Below are 26,216 nucleotides of genomic sequence, written 5' to 3'. Positions count from 1 at the left end.
AAAGAGATTTGAGAAGTCTCCAGAAATAAGGAGAAAATACAAATACCAAGGCTTACACTTCAGAATCATCTTATCTGCAAAAGCCACTGATGGCAAGTTTATTTCAGTGTGGCTAAATATCATGGCTTGTAATTTTTTTAGTGGAATATCTGAGTCATAAAGAAGAAATCTGAACATGTTAACACTCTGTGATCTGCTCTTCACTCCAAAGAAACTGAATAAGCCATTGCAATTTAGCTCCAAATTGCACCACTTTATTTAGGACCTTCACTTTACTATAGTTCTCCTGGATTCAAGAATGGTGGCCTGTTGCAACAATTCAGCTAGCAGCTGTTGTGGGGGTGCAAGACCAACACAAGCCCAACAACAAGAATGCTGTCAGCACAGGTTCTTTTGATCTTCTTTACTAAGAAAAGTAGCATTAAGGGGGTTAACGATCTTAGTGCAATCCAACATACAAATATCATTCACTTAGTTCGGGAGGAAAAACCAGAACCCTGAACTTCAGAGCAAGTACAAACAAGTTACAAACATACACAATATAAACAGACCAAGTCACAATTCATAGTTACCAGGAAAGCATCAACATCTGGGTTAATGAGCTGGGAGGATCTTAGAGCGGCTGCCCAGAGTCTCTACATCAACACTCCTCCAGGAGTGAGAGCCTCAAGCAAACAACTCTGTTCTCTTTTTATACGGTCCTTAGAAGTCACCAAACTGAGCCACCAGAACTTAGGCGTACTATTGGCTATGGTCTTAGCAACCCCCCTTAGGGCCTTGTGGGCTTCATGCCCATGTGGACATAGCACCTAGTAATTAGAGATTTGGGCCTGGGGTTCAGCACCTAGTTAGACTCAAAGACAATTAATTTAGCATTCTAAAAGAGTAAAAAGATCCCACCTTAATTAATATTACAGAGCCTTATTAAACACGTTGTTTTCTTAAGTGACTTTCTCTAGGGATAATAATGTGATTCAAAAAAACCCCAAAACCTTAGCACTTAATATTTTAATAATAAATAGCCCAAGAAGTACCTCTTTACATTTTAGATAAACCATAAAGCAAACAGCATGAACTTAAATATTTGATTAAATCTTACCTAAGTAATATGGTCAACATTATTCTAAATTTTAATGAAATATACTAGTCATTCAAAGGTAATGATTTTACTTAAAAGTAATAATATTTTACATTCACATACCACTTACCTACTGGGTACTTATTAGATGTAATTTTCTCTCTATTTTACAGATAAAGAAACTGACTTAAAAAAGTTATTCGGCTTCCTTTTGCTCATAGTGCTCTTGGTATCAGAAATTAGTTTCTTCTGTGTCCAACTCCAATATATATGCCACAAAACTACAATGACTTCTAGAAGTAAACCAAAATATTGACTATCTTTATTTGAGTTATTTTCCTCAAAGGTCACTCTATACTGTATACTGGTTCAATATTTTTCCCATAATACCTGCTTATTAATTCAGTTGACCTATAATATACCTAACAGTTTGACTTCACAATAAAGAATTCCATAAAATATTATTACTTGTGCTATTATGGGTAAAATATCTTTGCTAATCTCCAAGTTTCATTACCTGATTTAATGGCTGGGTAAAAACATTTTCTATACTGGCAAGCAAGATTTATAAGTCATCTCAGTGAAATAAAATATATGGGGGGGGAGAGGGGAGAGAGGGAGAGAGGAAAAGAGAGAAAGAGACAGACAGACAGACAGAGAGACACAGAGAGACAGAGAGAGAGAGAGACATATATATATAATTTACCAGAGGAAGGACAATTTCATCATAACTACTTCGTAAACAAAAATCATTTCATTACTCTTCCTGTTCAATTTGTAAAAAAAAAAATCATCTTTTTCTATTTCATAATGTGTGAGGATATGTTTTTGACCTATTCTGTGACAAACATTCTTTTATAAAAATTCAATGAGCCAAATACCTAAATGAAATCTTCATCTAAATATATTGGAATATCAACTTAAAAATATTTTTTCAGAGATTAGGTTCATAAAATAATGATTTTTATATACAACTTTAAGGTTTGCACAGTCTATATATAGAAAACTATCTTTTCTCTATCTATAGATATTAATATATTCATATCAATGTGGGTATACCACTCGATCCTTACTATAACCCTGAGTGGTGGAAATGTAGCAACTATAAATTTGAAGTTATAATGAATCTTAGAGGCTATCTAGTCCAATAATTTAATTCTTACCATAAAGGAAACTGGGACTTAAAAAGGATGAGTCATTTGTTCAGCTTCACACAGATGAGTGGCAGGATTAAGAGGCAGGATTTGAGTCTCAATTTTTTGCTTCCAGAGACCATGTTCTTTCCACTGTACCATACTTCCACCAATGCTTAGCACACTTTTACTGATGAGGAAATTCAGAGAAGCAACTTTCCCAGGTTTGTATAACTAGGAAGTAAGTATAAGAGACAGTATTTAAAATGAAAATATCCTGATAAAAGTCCAACAGACTATCAATTGTATACATTATTCAACAAAGCAGCGGGTAAGCAGATTATTTGTTTTTTAGTTTATGTGTGTGGAGGAGGGAGTGAGTATAGAGGAAAGAGGAGGTAAGAGATCAAAATCACTAGAAAACTATTCAAACATTATATTGTAACCCAATACAGCTGTTGATATGACCATCAAATTTACAATCATTATATGTGACCAATAGATTCCTGTAGTCATAGGTACTACAGAATAAACAAAGTCTAACTGGTAGTAGAATTATGTTCCTTGAATCATAGAGTCAATAATATTGCTTATTATTAATTACAGAAGTCTTCATTATTCAACTGTACTCTTTCTATGTTTCCATTTGCTTATTTAGTGCTTCAGTTTTTTTGAATTTGTTGTTGTAGACAAGATAAGACTTTAGATCCACCCAATATTTGATAAGAAGGTCTTATGCATGCAATTTCTGCATATATGGCCCGCATCCGCCAGCCCTCTTACCAGCACATCTTTCATCTCTCTGTCTCTCTGCTCGCCATGGCGCTGCTGCACTCCTGCCACCTGCTCTCTAGAGCCACCTCCCTCCCACCCCCGCCAGCCTCAGCGTGGCCTCCACTGCCAGAACCAAATCCTGGTGGACCCATGTAGAGATGGGCGCCCCTGACCCTATCTTGGGTGTTATGGAAGCATTTAAGAAGGACACCAACAGCAAGAAGATGAATCTGGGAGTTGAGGCTTACCAAGGTGACAAGGGGAAGCCTTGTGTTCTTCCAAGTGTCTGTAAGGCAGAGGTTCAAATTGCAGGAGAGAGCATGGACAAAGAGTACCTGCCCATTGTGGGACTGGCAGAATTTTGCAAGGCACCAGCAGAATTGGCCCTAGGTGAAAATAACGAAGTTCTCAAAAGCAAACGATGTCACAGTACAGACCATTTCTGGAACTGGAGTGTTGAGAGTGGGAGCCAGTTTTCTGCAAAGGTTCTTCAAATTCAGCTGGGATGTCTATCTTCCAAAACCATCCTGGGGAAATCATACCCCCATCTTCAGGGATGCTGGTATGCAGCTGAATGGCTATCGATACTATGACCCCAAGACGTGTGGCTTTGATTTTACCGGAACCTTGGAAGACATTTCAAAAATCCCAGAGCAGAGTGTCATCCTTCTGCATGCCTGCGCTCACAACCCCACTGGAGTCGATCCTCGTCCTGAGCAGTGGAAAGAAATAGCATCCTTGGTAAAGCAAAGGAAACTCTTTGCCTTTTTTGACCTTGCATAGCAGGGCTGTGCCACTGGAGATTGCAACAAGGATGACTGGGCTGTTTCACCACTTCATTGATCAGGACATTAACCTCTCTCTGTCACTCATATGCCAAGAACATGGGCCTGTATGGTGAACGTGTGGGAGCCTTTACCATGGTTTGTAAAGATGCTGATGAAGCCAAAAGGGTAGAATCCTAGTAGAAAATTCTGATTCATCCCATGTATTCCAACCCCCCTCTCAATGGTGCCCTAATTGCCACCATGATCCTGAATACTCCTGATCTGAGGAGCCAGTGTCTGCAAGAGGTCAAAGGCATAGCAGACCACATCATTAGTATGTGTACCCAGCTGGTTTCCAACCTCAAAAAAGAGGGCTCCTCCCACAATTAGCAACACGTCACTGACCAGATTGGCATGTTTTGTTTCACAGGCCTGAAACCTGAACAGGTGGAATGGCTAACCAAGGAGTTCTCCATTCATATGACAAAATACGGCCACATTTGCATAGCAGGGGTCACATCGGGCAATATAGGATACCTTGCCCATGCCATAAATCAAGTCACCAAATAACTCTCCCTGATGAAATGGAGCAGAGACAACCTTCCCACCTTCAGACTCTGCTATTTGAGATTCAGAGAGAGGATTGTGCTAGATAAGATAGGGGTGGTGTGAAAAATCCTTTCTACCACAGTGCTTAATGCTCAGCCATTGAAAGTAAATCAGAACAAGACCTGTGAGTAGGCTAAAGGCATCTCAAACTACTGTTTGCAGCTTTGTGGGTCTAACCCAAACTTCCCAACTCATCGTCCACAACTTTTCCAAAACATTTTATGTTTACAGTAACTCTACCAAAAATCCCACCCTGAAACTAGAATTCCTCTCCCTCTCCTCTTTCCCCAGTCTTAGATCTCCTGGTGTTACAATGTTGTTCAAGAGCTTTAATCTAGGTAATAAATATCACTTAACTTGCATAACAGAAATCTCTGTGGTGCTAAAATCTTCCAAAGAAGGCTTGCCCAGTTCTGACTCCCACCTCTTATTGGCCTCCCATGACTGATGTAGGCACTTTGGATCATAGGTGCAGCATCTTGGCTTCAAGAAATAACAGGAAAGGGAAGTGGCTCTCACCTGTTGGACAGCTAAGATTTTTTTAACTTTCCTTTTCTCCCCCATTTTTATTGCTGTCCTTTCCCTTTGACCCAAAGATCCAAATCTTCCCTAGTTTCTCTCCCTCTGCTTGAATTAACCTTTAAACCCTTCCTATCAGGATCCATATACTTGGAGAATTAAGTAAAATGTAATTTAAGAAATGAGCATATTCTCTCCTCCCTTTGCTCAGCAACAGATGGAGGGGAATTCAGTAAAATGACTGCACTTTAATATCGGCATCATTGTAAAGTTTTTAATCGTTCCCCTTTTTGCCACCTCCCCACTAGACCTCTTCAATTTAGTAGTGCAATAAATAGCCTGTTTATGACAAGTCTGTATAGTCCTGGGAGATGAGTATTTTGAGCTGTGGTTTTAAGTTTCTCTGTGTTACTGGCTGAGTTCAAACTTCAACCTTGAAAAGATCACCCTCTATTGTAATCTGGTAGGCCTTTATGCAGCCTAATCTCTCTGTCACAATAAAATTATTGTAGATTGGAAAAAAAAATTTCTGAATCTGTTTTGGACTTGTCCCTTGACCTCAGAATTGACATTTGTGTAAATACATATATACGCAAATATATACATTTATTATATTTATATGCAAGTATATGTATATATATATATGCCTATATATATGCTTGTGCACATATATGCATACACATACATGCAGATATAGACATAGGTGTAGATATAGGTATGATATTAATACATATGTGTATATGTATAGGCATAGGCACATAGAGAGAAAGAGACACACAGAGACAGGTACAGGTGTAAATGTAGGCATAGATGCAGACATAGATGAAGATATAGATATGGATAGAAAGAAGCTTTTACTGTCACAGCATGGTGCAGAGGAAACTATGCTTCTTATGTATAAGCTCTGGCCGGTTCAATGATGCTGGCAAATTTCCAGGAATGGGGCATGTTGATGACCCTTGAAGACTAAAATAGCTAAGTTCGGAATGAGTCTTTGCTTGGTTGATTACAGGAAGATGCATTTCTTTTTTGTTCTTACTTTTTCTTTCTTTTTTTTAAAACTAAAACAATCCTCCAATACCATCTAGTTAACACGTCCTGCTCTGGCTAACCTCCTTGCCTTGGAACAGAGTTGGGGCTATCAAGTTGATGAAAAGTAATGATTAGCTATTAAGGATTAATGAGATGCTTAGGGGTGAAATGTCCACAGCTACGTAGAATTCAAAAAATCTGGCTGAAATTCTACATGATAATTGAGATAAAAAGGTTTTTTGAAGTGGCTTGAATTGTGGATGTGATTCTTATGTTTCTTAGACAGTGTAGTGAATACTATCTTCTTTTCTAAGTGACATGTGTATGCTAATCTCTTTTCTAGAAGAGAAGGTGTATTTATACCATACTACAATATGGAAATGGAGATTTTGAAACCCTTCACCTTTATACAAATATATATGTGTGTAAATGAAAAAAATATACACACACATGCATCCATATGGGTGAATGCATGTGTGGTTATATGGGTGCACACTTATGTGTAGGTATACATAAATATATACATACATGTGTGCATATACCATAAATTGTTAGGAATATACATCATATATGTGTGTGTATGTGTGTATATATATATACACACATGCACACACATATATATATATTATGTGTGTGTATATTCTTCACTCACTGTAGTTACTTTCAATGGTATTTAGCTAGATGTTACATACACATAGATATGGCACTATGCTTCTCTTTGGTGTATATATACATATGTTTGTATGTATTTATATATTTGTATGTACATGCATATATATCATCTATACACACTGAAAGCTATTAGGTATATACACTCCTATTTATGATATATATTTTTATAAATATATTATAGTTTTCACTTAATGTAGTTACTTTCAATGGTATCTAACTAGGTTTTAGATAGATACATATTTGTATGGCTATATATGTATACGTGTATGCATATGTGTTTAAGTGTGAATATAGGCATATATTTTTGTGTGCATATATGAATATATGCATATATGTACTCATATGTTTATACATTTGTATGTACATGTATTGGTCAGTTAGGTGGTGAAGTGGATAGAGAGCAAGGTCTAAATTCAGGAAGATGCATCTTCTTGAGTTCTTATCTGACCTTAGATACTTACTAGCTCCATGACCATGGGCAAATCACTTCACCTCATTTGCCTCAGTTTTCTCATCTGTAAAATGAGATAGAGAAGGAAATGGCAAAGCACTCTAGTATCTTTGCCAAGAAAACCCCAAATGGAGTCATGAAGAGTCAGACATGATTGAAATGATTGAACAACAATAAAATGTACATGTATATACATCATATACAGATACTGCAGGTTGTTAAGGATATACATTACTATTTATATTATATTTTATATACATATTAATATCCTACTCTTCATTCACAGTAGCTATTTTCAATGGTATCTAGCTCAGTATATACATACGTATGGCTATATATATGCATATCCACACAAACACACACACACACGCACCCCATATCACCATATGCAAAAACACACATCTAGTCAGGCAGTATGAAAAGTAACTCCAGTGAATGAAGAATAAAAGAATAGCAATTAAGATACCCATAAGTCCACAGGAGCAAAACAAAATGTCTAAGAAGCTATTAGACATTGGCTTCAAATGTTTAATAGTAAACACCTGTGGTTTAGGCCAACAGCAAAAGACAGTAGGTGTTCTAATGCAAGGAAGGAAATTTCACCTTGTAAGTATCTCTGAGACTTGGTTGAATAAAACCAATGACTGAAATATGGTTATGTGTGAGCATACCTTAATTATAAAAAAAAAACCAGAAAGGGTAAGATGGAGGAGGAATAGGGGATAGAACATTGTATGTTCAGATGGTATACTCATAGGAAGAAATCTAGAATTGGGAGTAGGGAAGTACACTACAGAAAATTTGGGTGAAGGGCAATGAGGGGAGAAACAGTCATCTGAGTATATTGCAGATCATTTGGACAGAAAGAGGAAGCCTATGAGGAGTTTGGTAAACAGATTGCAAGCCTAGCCAAGAAGCATGATTTCAATTATTCAGACAGCTGTTGGACATATCTCTCTACCTAAAGCAGAGCAGTTCATAATTTATTGACTAGCCTTAATGAAAATTCTATCCTTCAAAAGGTGAAGGAAGTAAAAAGTAGAAATGTTTTACTGGATTTGATTATTATTAACAGGGAAGAACAAATTGCTAGGGTAAAAATGATGGGATTCCAAGGGCGTACTGCAAGTTTTCTAAGGGAAAGTGCCAATTTCTTCCTAGAATTTCTGATAGGGAAGAAGAGGAAATCCATGAATAGTCTTACTTGCATCTTAGTTAAGAAGAAACCAGATTCCAAAGGGTGTGTAGTAGGAAAAAGTAGGAACATATGAATTAAAAATTACAAAGAAGGTCAGCTTAGAAAGGAAGGGAAATCATCAAACAATGAAGTTCTTTGGGAAAAGGAGAAAATATTAGAAGAGTAAAAATATTAGAAGAGTAAAAAGGAGAATTGCCTGCAGTGACTGATGGGGATACGAAGGGATATGACCAAGCAACCTAGATTGAAAAAAAAAGATGTATGAAAATGGAAGCAAGATGAGGGAAGGGGGGAAGAATATAAAAGAATGACATAGTTCTGAAAAAAAATGTCAGGAGTGCTAAACTTCACAATGAACAGAAGCTGGCAAAAGAAGCTAAGCAATATAAAATAGATTTTTTAGATATTTTGGAAGGCAAAAAAAATGTTCAAAGTAGTGGTAGGATCTCTGTTTGCTTTGTATAGCAATACATGATAACAGCTCAATTTTTCTTTTACTCTGCTTCTTCTCTTCATCTCCCCCTCCTCCTCTTCCTCCTCCTCCTTCTCCTCCTCCTTCTCCTTTTGCTTCAACATTGTTAGTAATATTTGAAAGATTTCAGGAAGCAAATAAGACTACTTAAGATTGGAGGTTAAATGTCCCAATTTTGACAAAGAGGGAAGACAGCAGAGTCTGTAGATAACACATCAGTTTTCCAAGTGATCTACAAATTCTGAAGAAATTCTAAAGTAGATCATTAAAATATGTTCTATATCTATCAACAGAAAAAATGATTAATTATCTTATACTGTTCTTGTAAAAAAAATATGGAGAGATGTAGACTGGACACTAAGACAAGCACACAGTAGGCCGGTCTGGAACTTTAGTTTTAGATTGGAATGAAATGAGAAATATTGATAGACCATATAATAGTTAAGGTTTATTTAGTTATAATAAGGGGAAAATATTAATCAAGATAAGAGGTAGGGACAGAGAGTCAGAGAGACAGACAGAGAGAGACAGAGATCAAGAGAAGAGACAAATATAGTGACAGAAACAAAGACAGACACAGAGGAGAGACAGAAAAAGAGGAAGGAAGAGAGAAAAGGGAGGGAGGGGGAGAGAGAGGGAGAGAGAGAGAGACAGAGAAAGAGAGAGAGAGAGAGAGAGAGAGAGATAGGATATTCTGGGAAGATGGAAGAGTAGGTCAGCAAATTTCAATTACTGTATTCAATTCTGGGTTCCACATTTTAAGAATGCTGATAAATTAGAATGTATCCATAGCATATGGAAGGGCTTTAAGTTCAAGTCATATGAGGATCATTTGAAAGAACTATGGATGATTATCCTGGACAAGCAAAGACTCAAGATGAATATGATACTGTTTTTAAGTAAGTGAAAGATTGTCTTGCTCAAGATGGCATTAAACTTGCCCCAGAGTGGACAACCAAGAATGATAGGTACATATTATAAGAAGGAAAATTTAAAGTTGATATCAAGGGGAAAAATAAAGAAAAGAAACAAACAGAAAAAAACAATCATAATAATTAAAGATGTCCTAGTTTGAGGCGGGCATTCTTGAGAGGTGATAGGTTACCCTTCGCTGGAAGTCTTTAAGTCAAGTAACTTACAGTGAAGATTCCTTTCAGGTGTACATTACCTTCATAGGACTCTCCCAATTCTAAATTCAATGTTTCTCTGATTCTGGCGTCATATAGTAGAAAAAAATTGGATCTTTAATCAGAGAATCTAAGTTTGAATCTCAGCTATGTCACTTCTATCTGTATGACCTTGGATAAGTCATTTAATTTCTCTTGATCTCAGCTTTCCCACCTCTAAAATTAGAATATGGGACCAGATAACATCTTAAGTACCTTCCAGCTCTAAAGAGATGGTTCTACCTGTTGAACAGCCTCCTCTCAGTCCTTTTCTAATGTGAATTCATTTATTTCACATTCTAGAATGGTGGGACTCCTTAAGTTTCTATGGAGTCTTAAGACTCTCTTTCTGTTTCACTCTATTGTAGTCCAGTAAATGTTGGCAATTTGATTTCTAGTTCCTTTGACTCTTTGATAACCAGCCTCCTTGCTTGGTAATTACTGGTTCATATTTTGCTGAAGCCTAGCTCGTAAAATCTTAAGCTTAACCTCCCTGGCATGTGAAATGAGCATAATTATTCAATAATTTGAACATTTTTTGGCATTGCTGTCTTTAGAGTTGGAATGAATATGAGCTGACCTTTTTTTAGTATAGTGGTTGCTGTTGTGTTTTCCAAATTTACTGGCATGTTGAACGTGACAGCAGCATCTTTTAAGATTTTAAATAGTTCAGCTGGAATTCCACTACCTCCACTAGAATTATTGTTAGCAATTCTTCCTAAGGCCCACTTAACTTTACGCTACACGATGTATGGCTCTAGGTCAGTAAACCACACCATTGTGGTTATCTGTGACGTTAGCATCTTTCTTATATAATTCTTCTGTATACTCTTGCCACCTGTTCTTAATCTCTTCTACTTCTTTTTAGTCTCTGACATTTTAATCTTTAATCATGCCCATTTTTGCATGAAACATTCCCTTGATATCTCTAATTTTCCTGCAGAGATCTCTTGTCTTTCCCATTCCATTGCTCCAAATGCTAATAGAGATGCAAACTGAAGACATTCTGAGATTCTAACACTCATTAGAGTGGCAAAGATGACAAAAAAGAAATAATAATAATGAATTTTGGAACTATTCTGGGAAAGTATTGATGTAGATATACTGCTGGTAAGCCTGTGAATGGGTATGAATTTTCTAGAAAAGAGTTTGGAAATATACACATAAAGTTATTAAATAGAATATGCCCTTTGACCAAACCATATTGCTGTTAGACCTGTTCCCAAGATAAACTGAAGACAGAGGAAATATACAAAGATATTTATGGCAGGTCTTGTTATGGGGAAAAAAAAATGAGAATTTAAGAGTATGTCCAACAACTACGGGATAACTGAATAAGTTATGGTATAGGAGCATGATGAAATATTATTGCACTACAATAAATTAGAAAATGGATTATTTTTTTAAAACAAGAACAATTTAAATGATAGAATTATTACAAAAATAAACAATGTTGATGACTTTATAAACTGAAGAGGAATAAAATGAGCAAAATCAGGAAAGCAATTTCTATAATAACAACAATATTGTAAAAAGAAACAATTATGAGACCTACAAAACTATGATCAATAAAATGACCATTCACATTTCCAGAATATCAATAGTAAAAAATGCTTTCTATTACAGTTATGAAAGACTTAGCATACATATGTGTGTTACCATTTCTGTCCAAGTGGTTGAAGGTGGCTTCGTAGAAGAAATGTACTCTAAATGAACTGGAAGATACCAACAGGTAGAGATATGAAAGATGTATCAGAGTTCGCTCCAGGCATTGAGGACATCTTTTAAAGGTGGAACATGTGGAAAGAGATGAGGAATGGAGATCAAATTTAACTCCAACAGAGAAGTAGTTGCCAAATGAAATATGCTTATGTGAGCCATGAAAGCAAATGTCTTCTTCAAATTTTCACAGAAATGCTTATCTCAAAAATGTTACCAGGGCAAAAGAGTATTTTACAAGCATATTCTTCTATTCACTGAAAATGTTTCATCTAGTGTTCCTGCATTCTTGTATTCTCAGTAATTTGTTGCACAGCCATGGCTAAAGCTAAAGAATATGAAAAGCCTCAGGAAATAATGAGAGAGCAAATGACTTATAAAGCTTGTGGAAATTGAAGAAGTGGAACAGTGAGATAGCAGGAGACTCTAGAATATAGAGCATGCAGATTATTTGTGTATGTATATGTGTGAGTATTATTCATAAATATATGTACATATATATACATACATATACATACATCTATTCAGAATTGTAGAGGGATCACAAAATCTGTTCTAACTATATCTGGCAAGATTGGTACCACAGGGAGTGGTGTCCTGGATTCTCTGCCTTGCTTCCAGACAGCTCAGATTCTTCCTTCTGCACAAGGTCTTCCCTTGTCTTCTCCATTGCTACAGATTTTCCTCTGGAATTACCTCCCTCTTGCACTGTCTATATCTTGTAGAGCTCTAGCTGCCTGTATATTGTCTTTCCCATCAGTACATGAATTCCTTGAGGCAAAACACCTTACTTTTTTGCCTTTCTTTTTATCCTCAGCACTAAGCACATTATCTGACAAGCAATAAACATTCGATAAATGCTTCTTGCTTGATTGACTGATAAAACGTAAAGAGAAGAATAGAAGAGAGAATCAGTAATTTACAGGAGACACAGTCAAGGAAAGTAACAAGAAATTAAATGTATGATTTCTGTGCGGTGTAGTGAAAAGAGATTTGGAGTCAGAGAACCTGGTTTGGAAACCTGCCTCTACCACTTACTACTTGTATGATTGTGAGCAAATTATTTAACCTCTCTTGGCCTCAATTTAATGACCTGCTAAATAAAGAGGTTGGACTAGATGATGTCTAATGTTAGATTCAGCTGAAACTTATGATTCCATAATCTCATAATGAAAAGTTTACAGGCAAATATGTAAAATATGGAAAACAGACATGTTATAGAAGACATTCTAATAAAGTGGGGCACATTTGAAATTACTGATGACTTGAGACTTGATGGGATAGGATGCATAACTATAGTTTGGTTCCAGAATTTCTTATTTAAAAAAAAGAATAAAATGGGAAAAACCATAGTAAAATGGCATTGTATATTAAGAAGATAAATTCTAGTTAATTGATTGATTATTGTAAGGAAATTCAAGAACTTGAAAGGATAAAATTGATTAAGTGAGGATTATTTAGGAGAGAATCAATGGCAAGAGAAACAGAAACAATATTGTAGTGCTACACTGAAGACCACCTAGACAAAGGGGAGATTTAGATGAAGATGGGAAGCAAAATAATCCAGGCACAGAACTAGGATATCACATTGAAAAAGAGACTATATGTGCATCTGGGGTGACTCTCTGAAAAAAAAGGGAGGGCAGCTAATATATTTGTGCTTTATTTTAATAATTATTTCAGTCTTCAAAAGATAGAACAAGCACCAAAAGAATCACTTTTGCATTCCAACCATTGAAAAGTGATTGGTTGCTGAAATAGAAATATCTATGGATAAAGGTGACCAATTTATCACAAATGTAAGGTCTAGAATTCCCCCACGTAGGGAACTCTGGACCTCCCTCTCAAATAGTGGGACAAGTTCAATAGCAAAAGAAGAAGCCAAGGAGCTTCAGATTGACTATAGGCAGTAGTTTGATCATTTGGTTACTTATATTGGGGTAGTATGATGGATCCCTGCCAAGAGTTTGATAGCCATTAGTCTGGGGTGGCAGCCAGGCTACAAGTTGGATCCTGAAAAGACTCCCCCAAATCCCCATGCTAATTATCAAAATCAGATAAAGGGAGGATGAGCCATAGGTGCTCCACTGTGGACTGGTAGATAACATGGGGGTTTTCTGCTTAGTTAATGTTTTGGTTAATATTTTATTTTATAATTAGAATTGAACCCAGTTCCTATATATCCAGGCATTTACTCAGCATTGTTGGGTAAATGCACAGGCACTGAAGGTTGGGTAGTGGTCATTATCAGTCATAGTATCTAAGGTGGGACTCAGTGTCTGAATTATGATTTTTTAACAGGTTACCACGTCCGGGCTTCCACTTTTCACAGATCTTAATTTGTGGCTTTCACTTCTTACTACACATTATTGCTTTCACCAATTAGCACCCCACAAAAGAGTTTCTCAAAGGAAAGAAAATCATTAATAGTTCCATATGCACCTTGAATTTTTGAGAACACGTTTTTGCAAAATGTTCAGATATTACCCAATGGTCTAATATTTTGAAGAAATAGTACCCACAAGAAAAGAGAAGTATTCAGATTGAAATTCGGAGGGCACAAGCAGATGGAATTGTTATAAGAACAAAAAGAGGGACAATGTAGAAACATCAACAAAGTAAAGTTTCAAAAGACTATGTATTGAAGATGAAAATAATGACACTTAACTGAAGGTGATAAAAGTGCACCATGGTGTTAGAAGAAATGTTTCATAAATGTTAAAGTTCAGAATGGGGTGAAACTAGAAATGAATGTTAAGGACTATATATAAACATATGTTTATAAGTATATATAGTATACACACATATATGTGCATACGTATATATGTGCACATACACATATATATATATTTTTCAAACTATATTAGGGTTGAGGGGGTGCCAAAAATGGATAAATTCTCTTCTCAGAATGCATAAAATGAAAATTACATTGAGAAGGCTGTACTTTTTTTCTTCAAAGGAGAGTGATCTTTGAGAAGAAGCTTAAGAAAGGTTAAAAGGAAGATTCTAACCTCAAAAAGTGAAAAGATTATTAGACAGCATCTATTTACTTTCAATGATTTCAAGTTAAGAACCTGGATGAACTGCATGTAGCAGTAAAGGAAGAAAATGAAACGTGATTACTGAATGGTTTTTGTGTTACCTTGGAGAGTTGGAGAGATGTCATAGGATAAGAGAGATATATTTGGTTTGATGTAAGAAAAAAAAATAACAAATACCCTTTCTAAATAGTTAGAGCTATCCAATGATGAAATGATCTTCCGAAGAATGTAGTGCCTTCCTCTTAGTTATAGGCCATTACACAGAAGCTCAGATACCATAGAGGGGATTCTTCCTCAAGTACGAGTCAGACTGAAGTGGGCTTTGATATCTTTCTACTGCCCTGCCTAGGATAAGCTGATAGGATAACCTGAAATCTCTTCATCAGGCTAACCAGCTCAGTTTTTTTGATAGTCAACTTCCCAACTTCCTTAGTCCCTTCTGTGATTAAGGGGCTGGAGGGTGGAGCAAAAAACTCCTCCCAAAGACTTCCTTTGGATCTGAACTTTCCAGCTAAACTTTCCACTTTCCATCAGCAGCTCTACTTGGTTTTTATGGAACATCATGCCCCCACTCTAGTGTTCTCCCTGTTTCAGCTTTGTTTGGTGTGGTGACTTCCTTCATTAGATAGGAAGGTTCTTGAAGGCAGGGCTTTCTTTTTTCTTTTCTTTCTTAGTTGTATTCCCAGTACTTAGTCCTATGCTCAGCTCATAGTAAGTCTTTAATAATGCTTATTAAAGTTAAATTAATTTCATTGTCTTCAAGTATACAAAACCATTAAATTCTAGGTTGAGAGTGATTCATTTATTCCTTAAATAGTCAAATTATGATATTATTATCCTTTTCCACTGAAATCCTATTCCAATGCCTCATCATTCTGTGGAAGTCACTTTGGATTCTTTCCAGAGGTTCCAAACATATTTGGCCTACTGCCCCCTTTCCAAAAACATTATTCAGTGCCCCCCTGGAAATCTACTTTCTTTAACTCTTTAATAATTTTTTTTTAAATTTACATCATTTCAAAATAATACAAAATATTTTAAATGGCATCTTAAATTTAATAATTTACATAAGTGTGTGGGGTTTTTCCTGCACTGAAATTTTGATGACACGATCTTGTGTCATGTAACCATATAGTGTCATATTGTAAACAAATCATTATACCTACATATTCCTGTTGATGCATGATAAATTTCATGACAATGCATCATGAGCTTGCCTGCCAACACTTTCTTGTTAAGACCCATCAGCAGACTTGACCACTGATGGGTTATAACTTTCATTTTGTGTGTCTATTTGGAAAATAATGTAATGACTATGACATTTACTCTGTTACACAACAGATGAAACATGTATGAACTGTTTTTTAAAATTTTCTTATCTTCTCTTCTTTCCTTATGCTTTTATGCCCCCCCTTATTTTTATTCACTGTCCTCCATTTGCACCTGAGGCTACTACCACCCCCCGGATCATTCCAGTACCCCCTGGGGGGCAGTACTGCCCCCTTTGGGAACCAGGCCAAGGGTCTCAGAGCAAAAGTTCTGACAAGTCTTTCCAAAATGGAAACATTTTGAGTACAGATACAGTAATGGATTTTACATCTGTTGTTTTAGAAAGAGCCTAAATGTGTTAAAAGAAGCCCATCACCTGGTGAGAATATCTTGATTACAATAATTCTAGACTATCATTTCCTGAGTTATCAAGGGCTTCCATTTTCTCACAATCTAATGAATGTACAAACTAATGGAATCTTAAATCTTTGAAGTATCAATGATAATATTTATTTGTTAGATAATTTCAGCCTTCTCATTTAAAAAGTAGGTTGAAAATTCAATTGAAAATTGTATTACCTATAACTATGTATGTGAAAATTTAATTGTTGATAATTTAAAAGTCTTAGAATTTATATAGTCAATTTTCCTTTTAATGGATCTATGTAATCCAATGCCAATTTTACTTTATTCAGCTATATTGGGGGGAAATGAATATAAATATTCCAATATACATTTTCTAAATACATATTTCATTTACCTGACTACTGCTGCTGTCAGATTTGAGCAGCTGTTTCACAACAGATTTTTCATTCCTATATTCTGTTGTTGATTCTTTCAATCCCCTTCACATTTGGTTCCCATGATAAAATTGTTGGCAATTTCTTTACATTTAACATAGTGTAATTCTCATTCCTTAAAAGAAATGACTTCCTCATCAGAATCTTTTTGGAGCCTTACTACTTTGCAGGAAAACACACATCCGCACTTTTTTTTTTCCGCCACCCATTTGCTATGTGACAAACCTAGTCATATATATATATTAGAAATATGCAAAGTAGAATAAAGTCAACATTGAAAACAAAACCCAGAAATTTGATTTTTAGAAAAATCCAATTTGGTCCATTTGTTTTATCCTAAACAAAGGCGAGTGTTGATTAAAGTGCACATATGTCAAAATGAGGGCCTCTATTCCCTGGGCAATTGTAAGACTGTTCCCAAGGGATAATAGATACACTATCTGAACTGCCTCTTTTATAATTATGATTACTTGGGTGGAAAAAAAAAGCATGCATTTTCTAAATTTGAAGTTTCTGGCCCTCAACCCTACTATTGCTGAATTTCTGTAAATATTTTTGGGGGATTTAGAAGTGGTAGTTTTAAGTTATTCAGTTAAAGCTTTTCATATTATATACAAGGAAACTGAGGGCCAAAGCTCTGGGGAGATTTACATGAGGCTACAGGTAAATCAAGGCAGAATTCAAAAGCAGGTGCTATGTCTTTAAAACTATTGGTCTTTTAACTACCCAACATTGCTTCTATTTAATTTGGTCAATTTCCAGTTCTTTTCCTTCTCTGTAAATTGTCTATTTTTTTATTTAAGGAATGAGGTCATAAAATGACAAATTTTGGTAAATGGACATAACTCCCAAAATCTCAAGTGAAGGGCAAGCTTCCAATTACCTTATCTACATGAAAATAAATTATCACTTACTGTGAGTCAACTAGAACATCTAATGCTGAGCATTTGTAATATATGAATATTTGAACAATAATATAAATTATAATTTATAAATATAATGTCAATAGAATAATATAAGTATAATAATAATACAGAAATGGAAATGGAAAATTTAGTTCTCAGGGCAAGCATTATAAAACACATCCAAGGCAAGCAGCAAGCAACATGACCTCAAAATAAATACAAATTGGGGAGGGGGGGAAGGAGTGGTATAAGGAAAATGCCACAGGCATAGAACACTGCCCCCACTGTCATAAGGACTCCAAGAGGATGATTCTGGGGATTAGGGTGGGCTACTACTTTCTAATCTCAGTTGTAATGCTGCTGAAAATTGTTATCAGCACTTTCTAAATTTTACTGCTCTGAAGCAATGCTCTAACTTCCCGTCCCTGCCTTAATCATGGCATGGATGAATAGCTATTGATTAAGGATATTGAATCCATTGAGTAAGAGATAAATGGACATGATTTCTAATATTCTTGCCTAAAAATGAGATACTATCATTCTTTTTTTTTGATACTATCATTCTATACCACCAGGTCTATAACACATGTTCTAAAGGAAAGTAATGGTAAACATACTATTTATGATATCTTAATAGTCTCTTTAATTTCTCCCTTAAATGGGTAGGGATATTTAAGGAATTTGAACCAATAATAGGGCAAAAGGACAGGAATTACTTCATTTGAAGAGGAGACTTAAGGGGGAAATGAATCTATTCTTTAAATATTTGAAATATTTTCATATAGAAAGAGTATTTAATTTAGTCAGCTTGGTTAGAGAGGATAAAATTAGGGGCAATAGGAAATAATTCCCAGGAGACATATTTTCGTTTAATGTCAATAAAAATTTTCCCCCAAATTAGAGTTGTTCGAAGTGGAATAAAGTGACTCATTATTGTATACCTAGAGCCAGAAAGGACCTTAGAAGTCAACTAGTCCAACTCCTTCTTACTACATATGAGTAAGCTGAGGCCTAGTAAAGTTAAGTGATTTCCCTAAGGTCATACAAGTATGAATAAAGTCTAAGTTCTTTGATTCCAAGCTTTCCCACTTCACCATGCTAACTTTCATCCTTACATCAACCAGTAAGTAACAAAAATAGAGAGAGAGAAAAGTAATGATGTTTTTTGACTTTAAGAAGAAGCCAAATTATCACTTTTTCAGGGATGTCGTAGAACAATGGTGTCAAACTCAGATAGAAAGAGGGGTTACTAATCTGCACTTAAAGATCCCTGTGGGCTACGTATTGAAATAATTTTAAAATATAACATTATCTATGTTTTATTGTATTTTCATTTATTGTCTTAACTATTTTCCATTTGCATTTTAATCTGCTTTGGGCCACATTCTGGAGTTTGGCAAGCTCATGTTTCCCGTGAGCCAGGTGTTTGATACCTTTGCTGTACAGAGTATTCATGCTTCAAGTAAGGGTTAGAGTTATTGGAATCTAAAGTCTTTTCCATTTCTAAATAGAATAGTACTGATCAATATAAATATTATCAAAGAACAATGTGTTCTATTTATTTATGCTAAGAAAAAGAAATATTTATTCACCCTCACCTTATCATATACTTACACACACACACACACACACACACACACACACACACACACCCCTGATCCATGGAAATTATGATCTCTAATACCTTGTGTGATAGCAGCAATATCCTATCTCTCTCTCCTTTCCATGTAAGTTAGGCTAAAAAGTATTTAAATCAAACAAACAAAAAAAATGATTGGATGCCCCAAGGTAGGTGGCAATAGATTGTATATGTATTGTAAAGTCCACTAGGAACTCTCCATCCTTACCAAGGGGACTACTAACTTTCTTTCCTTTTATGCAATATACATGTATGGGCATATGGAGTGTTCAGGGAGGCCTAGCACCTCTAATGTGAGCAGCTGCAAAGCCCTTTCTATGACTGCTTATTCACCTTTGGTGCCCACCTTTCACGCAACTCTCACCTGGGGCTCCAAGAAACTGTAGCTTGCCCAGTGGCCACACCCAGTAAATCTTCTCAGTAGATGGGCTAAACTAGGTTGAGGGTAACTGACAGGCCTCAAACCAGTGGGTGGGTTAGGCGAATATCTACCCCAAATATGCAAAGACTACCTGGCAGAAGCCACGGATGAGAATAATTTGTTGCAACAGCCAGCTGAAGCAGGCACTGTGAAGCACTTAGAGCTCAGTCATACATCAAAGATGCCAACGTCATCTACTGCATCCTGGGTAATCACAAGTCATTGTAACTTTTGTCTTGCCACTGAACTTAGGTGACTCTAAAAAAGAAACTAAGAATGATGACTTTGTGCAACTCTGCCTCAAACAAGACAGGCAATTAAAAAAAAAAGTATTGAGACCATCATCAAATCTTGGTTGGCTCGGTGGACTAAAGATTCACACTGTTGAAATAGCTTCTTGGAATACTAAATTGTGTATTAATATGCTCTTGGTGCTCTCTAAAGCAAGACTGGAGGACCACAATGGGTAACTCAAGTGAGGTAGCTTTCCTCAACTGATTCAGCTTGGGGTATCCTTGATGCCTCCTCTTGCTGAATTTTCTTTTCCTGCTATGGATAAGTAAATATTTTTTTTAACCATTCAATGACTACTAATTGTCTCTTTTTGTTCCAAAATATAAACTACTAAGAAAATGGTCTAAGTCAGGCCCCACACTTGGGATAGTGGCACATGATTAGAACATAAATTATCTCCTTGAAGTAGAGGATGAGTAGCACAGAGAAAGATTAACCCGAATTGGCCTTCTTCCTACTGTTGGTACTTCTGAAGATGTCTATAGAGCTAGTATTTTTTTTTTTGTTTACAGTGGGAGATACCTGTCCATGGAAGATTAGAGAATAAACTACATATAACCATATAACAAGGGAAAACCAATGCTCTTAATTCTCTCTGCACTTAAGAATTGTGTCTTGAAGAAAATTTCAGTAAGCTATATTTTGGACCCATCCCAACTGGCATTCCATTCTGGTAATTTAAACTAACATAAGTTTCTTCTAGTACAGGTATTCATAACCTGAGGGTCTATTAACCTAGGAGTCTATGGATAGACTACAAAGGATTCATTTTTTGATGGTGTATGTATACACACACATTTTGCCTACATATACTCTTGAGACACAGCTGGCAAATTATCAGGCAATTTTGTGCCTAGGAATCACTCGACTACCAAAAGGTAAAGGTAAATTGCATGTTTTCATGTGAATAACCCAGACATTTACTGAGCTTTTTAGTAATCCCTATGTTTGTTGAACAAGTGGAAGAAAGTGTCAATTTCATTACCTTTTAAGATTTTGAAAATCTGAGCAACTCAGATGAGAATTTTTAACTCTCCATAAAGGATACATTTTTCTAACATAAATGGATGCTGAACTTATGAGTATAGCCGGGACAAATTCAAACTCATCTCATGCTTGAGATAACTGTTAAAATATGTTATTTAAAATAACATTATTATTGCTAACAGATTGTGCAATGATTTGAGTCATGCAGAATTGTCATAAGTTATTTGAGCAGGGAGGTTCTTTTCTTTGGACTTCTCTTGCTCACTTTTTTGTACACTTTCACAAAATTAAGGTATTAACCATACTATGTTGTACAAAAAGTGTTTTTGAAAATGCCACATATTTTAAAAATGACAATTCAAGAAAACTGTGAATATCCAAAATGGAAATCATTTCAAGGAAAACACAGAAAGCCACATAATTTTTTGTGCAATGATAGCTGATTCCAGGAAGGATGGGTATCTTGAGATCCTGCTGTAATATACATGCTGAGCAGAGGATTAAAGGTCACTAAATGTATTGAAACTTTGGGGAAAAGTTAAATCCTGCCATATTTTGCTTACTTTGTTATACAGATTTATTGAATATCTTACATTTTGGTTTAACATAAACATTACTTGTTTCTATGTATAATATTAAACAAACCAAATAAAGCCACACAAAAACATTTGAAAATATCAACTGAATTAAATACTTTCATTTAATTTCATGTATTTCATGTTTTTATGGACCCAATTTAAGTTGAAATGCTGATGAAGATTAAGTATGATTAAGATTATATAATGTAAGGTTTTATTTGCACTAATGAATATCATGGGACACAAAAGTATTTTTTGTGGAAAAATTATTAGTAATGGAAGTATGCAGCCAAAAAAATGAATAAGCATCATGACTATTCATTTTGAATCTTCATTTAAATGTTATTATTTTGTGCAAATAAAGTTAATTTCTAAAAATCTGAGAGCATCAGAACCTAAGAGAGCACTTGGGTCCTTGCAGAGGAGGATAGCAGTTGATCCTTACATAGTACACAGTGTCTCAGGCTCCAACAGCAATGGCCATCAGGCAGCATGTAGGGAGGCAGATCCCACTAGCATCAGCCAGTGAGCAGCAGGCAGAAATGTGACCCCATGGCAGAAGTCAGCAGAGAGCAACGTGGTCCCTACTGGCAGTGGCCAAAGGGCAGTAATAAATCCCAGTAGCAGTGGCCAGAGACTATTCATTAACAATATAGTCCCCAGTCACAGGGCCAAGCAGGCAATGGGCAGGCACATGGGCCACATTGGAAGTTACCAGAAGGCAGTAAGGAGTCTTAGGAGGAGTAGTCAGAAGGAATCAGGAAAAGATGCTGTTTCCATTGCAGTGGCCATTGGGCAGCAGGCAAATATATGGGCCCTCAAGCAAGGGGACAGCAAAATAGTTGCCTGTATGTTGAGGTTTAGAGGTCCTGGAGACCCCAAAATACCAACATGCCAGGTCCTGCCAAATGAATTTAACCAGTCTTCTTACAAAGAAAAACAAAGTTTATTAAAGATTCGCTATATTTGGTAGACTCTTAGGGAGCCTCAACATTTTTGACTCTAATGCCAGAGGGCTAGATTGAATCAAACCTGCGCTAGACTGAATCTGAGCACCTTCATGGAGGCAAGACTAGACTTATATACAGAAAGATTGTGGGAGGGATCTAGGGTGGTCAAGTAGTCTGGGGTGATGGGAGGAGGCATTTAGGGAGGGTCTTGATGACTGGGGGGACTGGGGTAAAGTCAGACTCCAGGAATGGGATTAAGGGTGGGAAATAGCTTATTTTGATAAAATCAAGGCTGGGAAACGGCTGGAGGCAATCCAGAGGTAGCCAGACTACTTAAAGTTTGGATTCAGTTAAAGGGCCACAGTTAAGGACCTAGAGGGCCACATCTTTTTTTTTTTGAATGACCAGTGTCATATTTCATTCCAACATCTAATATAAATGAACAGGATTCTGGACTAAGTCAGATCTAGCCTAGAGCATTGAATCACCTGGTAATGCTGCCAGTGGAGACTACTCAAAGGTTAATCCAAAGATGACATTGTATTTTTAAGCTATAAGATCTTCCTTGATTTGAGAGGAAATAAGTAGTACTATATAAGTAAAAGAATAAGGAACTCAAATGCTTAAATTCAATCAGCATATTATGTTTAAAAATATTTATGTCACATGGACATTTCCATTTAGCCCTGCCACATACAGGAACATCTTTACAGAGCATTTGCTTATTTAGTCCTACCTATTAAATTATTATTTCTATGGCTAAAGCATAATTTTGCTATGGTATATAGCTATTCGTTGTTAACAGATTGCATTCACCAAACTATCCTGATTTCTTACTCCACTAAGAACTGCAAATGAAAATGCAAAATGTGGAACTGGGCTTTATTATAATGCTTGAACAGCAGGAATGCTTCCTTGATTATAATAAATTAATGCTATTTTCTATACAGCTTAAATAATATAACTTTTCCCCATTGTTATTGCTAAAAGGCTAGAGTTAAATGTAAAAACATAGATCAAGTTTTAAATGACTTTTTTAAAGAAGTCAACATTTTAAGCTTATTTAGATGTTAACCACTTTCTTCAATTATTCATAATAGGTATTCCTATTTAGTTTCTCCAATTTTAAGTATGGTTCTTAATTGGATTTTCATTATTTTCAATGTGTTTTATGCATATTGCTCATAGAATTTGCAGACTCAGAGTACTAGTACTCCTGTGTATATAGATCATGAAATCCCAGAATGAGAGAATCACAGAAAATTAGATTTGGAAGGCCTCTCAGAGGTAGGCCACCTTGTACCTGAATAACAATAATCCTTTTAACTGTGTCCCTGACAAATGATCAGTCATCAGGGTACACTGCTTCAACTAAAACTCATTCTCAGTTGCTCTGTCTTGCCCAGTCATTTCCCTAAATAAACATAAACTAATTCAATGTAACCAAGTTCCATTAAGCACCAGTAATGTGTATGGTATTTTGCTAAAGGATATGGATTCAAAGACAAAACAAAACGAAAAACCCAATACATGAAAACAAAGAGCAACAGTAACAGCAAAATAAAAACAAATACTCTAGCTCCAATAAACAAAGATTTTACGTTCTCCTGGAATGTAATTCCACTCTGAGAATGACATGGATGAGGTTAGAGGTCCTTTAAGTTACTAATGTGTGGGATGAAAGACCCTCACCAATTAAAACTTAATAAGGAGCCATCTCAGGATGGGAACAGAAATAAATTTTATTCAATTCTCGAGAATTGGGCATCTCCCGCTAGAATAAATCCAGCCAGAGAGGCGCTTTACAAGGGGCAAGGCACACATAACTATACCTAACACAGGAGAATTCCCACCTACCTCTGACCCTTCTCACCATTGGCTGGGAGGTAGGCTTACAATGTGAGCACAAAAGCTAGACAAAGTACCGGGCAATTGAGGCACAGAAACTCCAATTCCCATTCCCTTAGTTAATGATTACAACTGAGGTGACATCTATAAATCTAAAAAAGGAGAAAAGGAAGTGGGAGGGGGAGACCCTCTCCATTCTTTACAGTAGAGAAAAACAAGTCATTACGACCCTGTTCTTACCGAGCAAATCTTTAAACCAAAACCAGAATAAAGAACAAAAAGTATCAGGGTACACTTTCCCAGAGGCTGAGCCATCAGACTCTCATGGCCTCATAATTTTTCCACTTCCTTATTTCCTGATTTTTAAACATTTCTCAGTATAGATGTAGATATATATTTATACATATTTTCTCTGTGAAGTCTTAACATTTTATTTACCTCACACACTAAGAACCTAGGCGCCAGTAATGTCTCTGCCCTTCACTGATCACTGCCTTCTGACTCTTCAGCAACTTCTGCTTCTCCTCTACCCCAAAATCACAATACATTTTTTGCCTTTTTTGCCCAGTGGAACCCAATACTTGTTTTAAAAAACAGAATTTCTTTCCCTAAAGAGAATTTTTTCCAGCACCAAAATTGAACTCCATTGGCTTTTTAAATGAAAATAATGCCAAACTTTTGGGCCACTCTGACTTCCATGTTTCAGAATGAATTTCAACCAACTTTCATTTGTTCAGCTGAGTAGACTTAAACAAAACCAAGTTCAGTACTAGTTAGTAAGTCAAACATTTTGTGCCTAGTTCTTCCAGAAACCTAAAATAACTTTGAAAGAGTATGGGCTGTACTGGAAGTGTTAGAATGTTATAGTGGAAATAATTCTAATGTGAGGAAGGGATAGGAAACCTAGAATTCCAGTCCCACCTCTGCCACGCATAAGTTGTTTGTGACTTAAACCCTACATGCCTGCAAGTAAAAGCAGGGACTGGGAAAGAGAGGTCTAAATCATATAGCTAAAGTCATTTCTAGCTCCAAAATTGGACCCATTTTTCCCCGACTCAGGAAGAGAGAACCACATGTAAGAATAGACATTACAGAACAAAGATATTATTAAATATCATTTTCACAGAAAAGGTGTTAAACAATTGTCATCATAAAATACTCATATAACTTCTTTTGACATGGCAATGAGAAATAGACACATTTCAATGTTATCGATATGACATGATTCTTTAAATCCAATGCTAAATTAGGTTATACTTTTCCTATGTGTGAATTACAGAAGTATTTTCAAGACAACATATAATTAATCAAACTATGCTGATGTGAATTTTTCCTAATTTGTACAGGCCATGTCATCTATCACACTCTAATTAGGTACTCTGAATAAAATTAATATATTTAAATATTTATAGAAGACTACACATGATCACATTTGAAAATTTGTTCCTGGGACTTTGTATCATGCTTTAAAATTAGTAACAATCATTTATAAATGTCTATGGGAAATAAATGCAAAGATTGATCACCACTGAACCCATTGGTTGACAATGTTGAGATTTATTTGAGAAAAAAGGAAAATATAATTTTCTTTATTATCTGGATACAAAACTTGTTCTCCCTTTACAGAAATGAGAAATGTATTTAATGAACCAACTTCTACTAAAATGGTTTCTTTCTGATATCAAATTAGTCAAATTTGAATATGATACTGGGCATATTGCAATAGAAGCATCCACTCAAATAAGTTCCTTACCTACTTTCTTCAAGTATGCAGGATCAGAATGTGCCAGCCTAAAAATTATCAGACAAGAGAATGTAATGTTGAAGTTGTCCATAAGGTACCACTCTCTTTAGCCTCCTAGCCCAATGAGAGATATTTAAACATAGCTCTGGT

At 35.9% G+C, this 26,216-nt stretch overlaps 1 non-coding gene and 1 pseudogene across 1 annotated transcript; one reads left to right on the top strand and one right to left on the bottom strand.

The window, feature by feature from the left end:
- Positions 1–3,030: 3,030 nt before the first annotated feature.
- On the top strand, positions 3,031–4,322 carry LOC118848908 (annotated as a pseudogene).
- Positions 4,323–19,367: 15,045 nt separating this feature from the next.
- On the bottom strand, positions 19,368–19,490 carry LOC118849346. The gene has a single exon (XR_005010395.1). It is a non-coding gene; the product is annotated as a U6atac minor spliceosomal RNA (small nuclear RNA).
- Positions 19,491–26,216: the final 6,726 nt, after the last annotated feature.

Source organism: Trichosurus vulpecula, chromosome 4 (assembly GCF_011100635.1).
Source record: "Trichosurus vulpecula isolate mTriVul1 chromosome 4, mTriVul1.pri, whole genome shotgun sequence".
In the NCBI taxonomy this organism is placed as follows: domain Eukaryota; kingdom Metazoa; phylum Chordata; class Mammalia; order Diprotodontia; family Phalangeridae; genus Trichosurus; species Trichosurus vulpecula.
The sequence above is the reverse complement of the archived record's forward strand: the minus strand, read 5'-3'. Positions and strand labels throughout refer to the sequence as shown.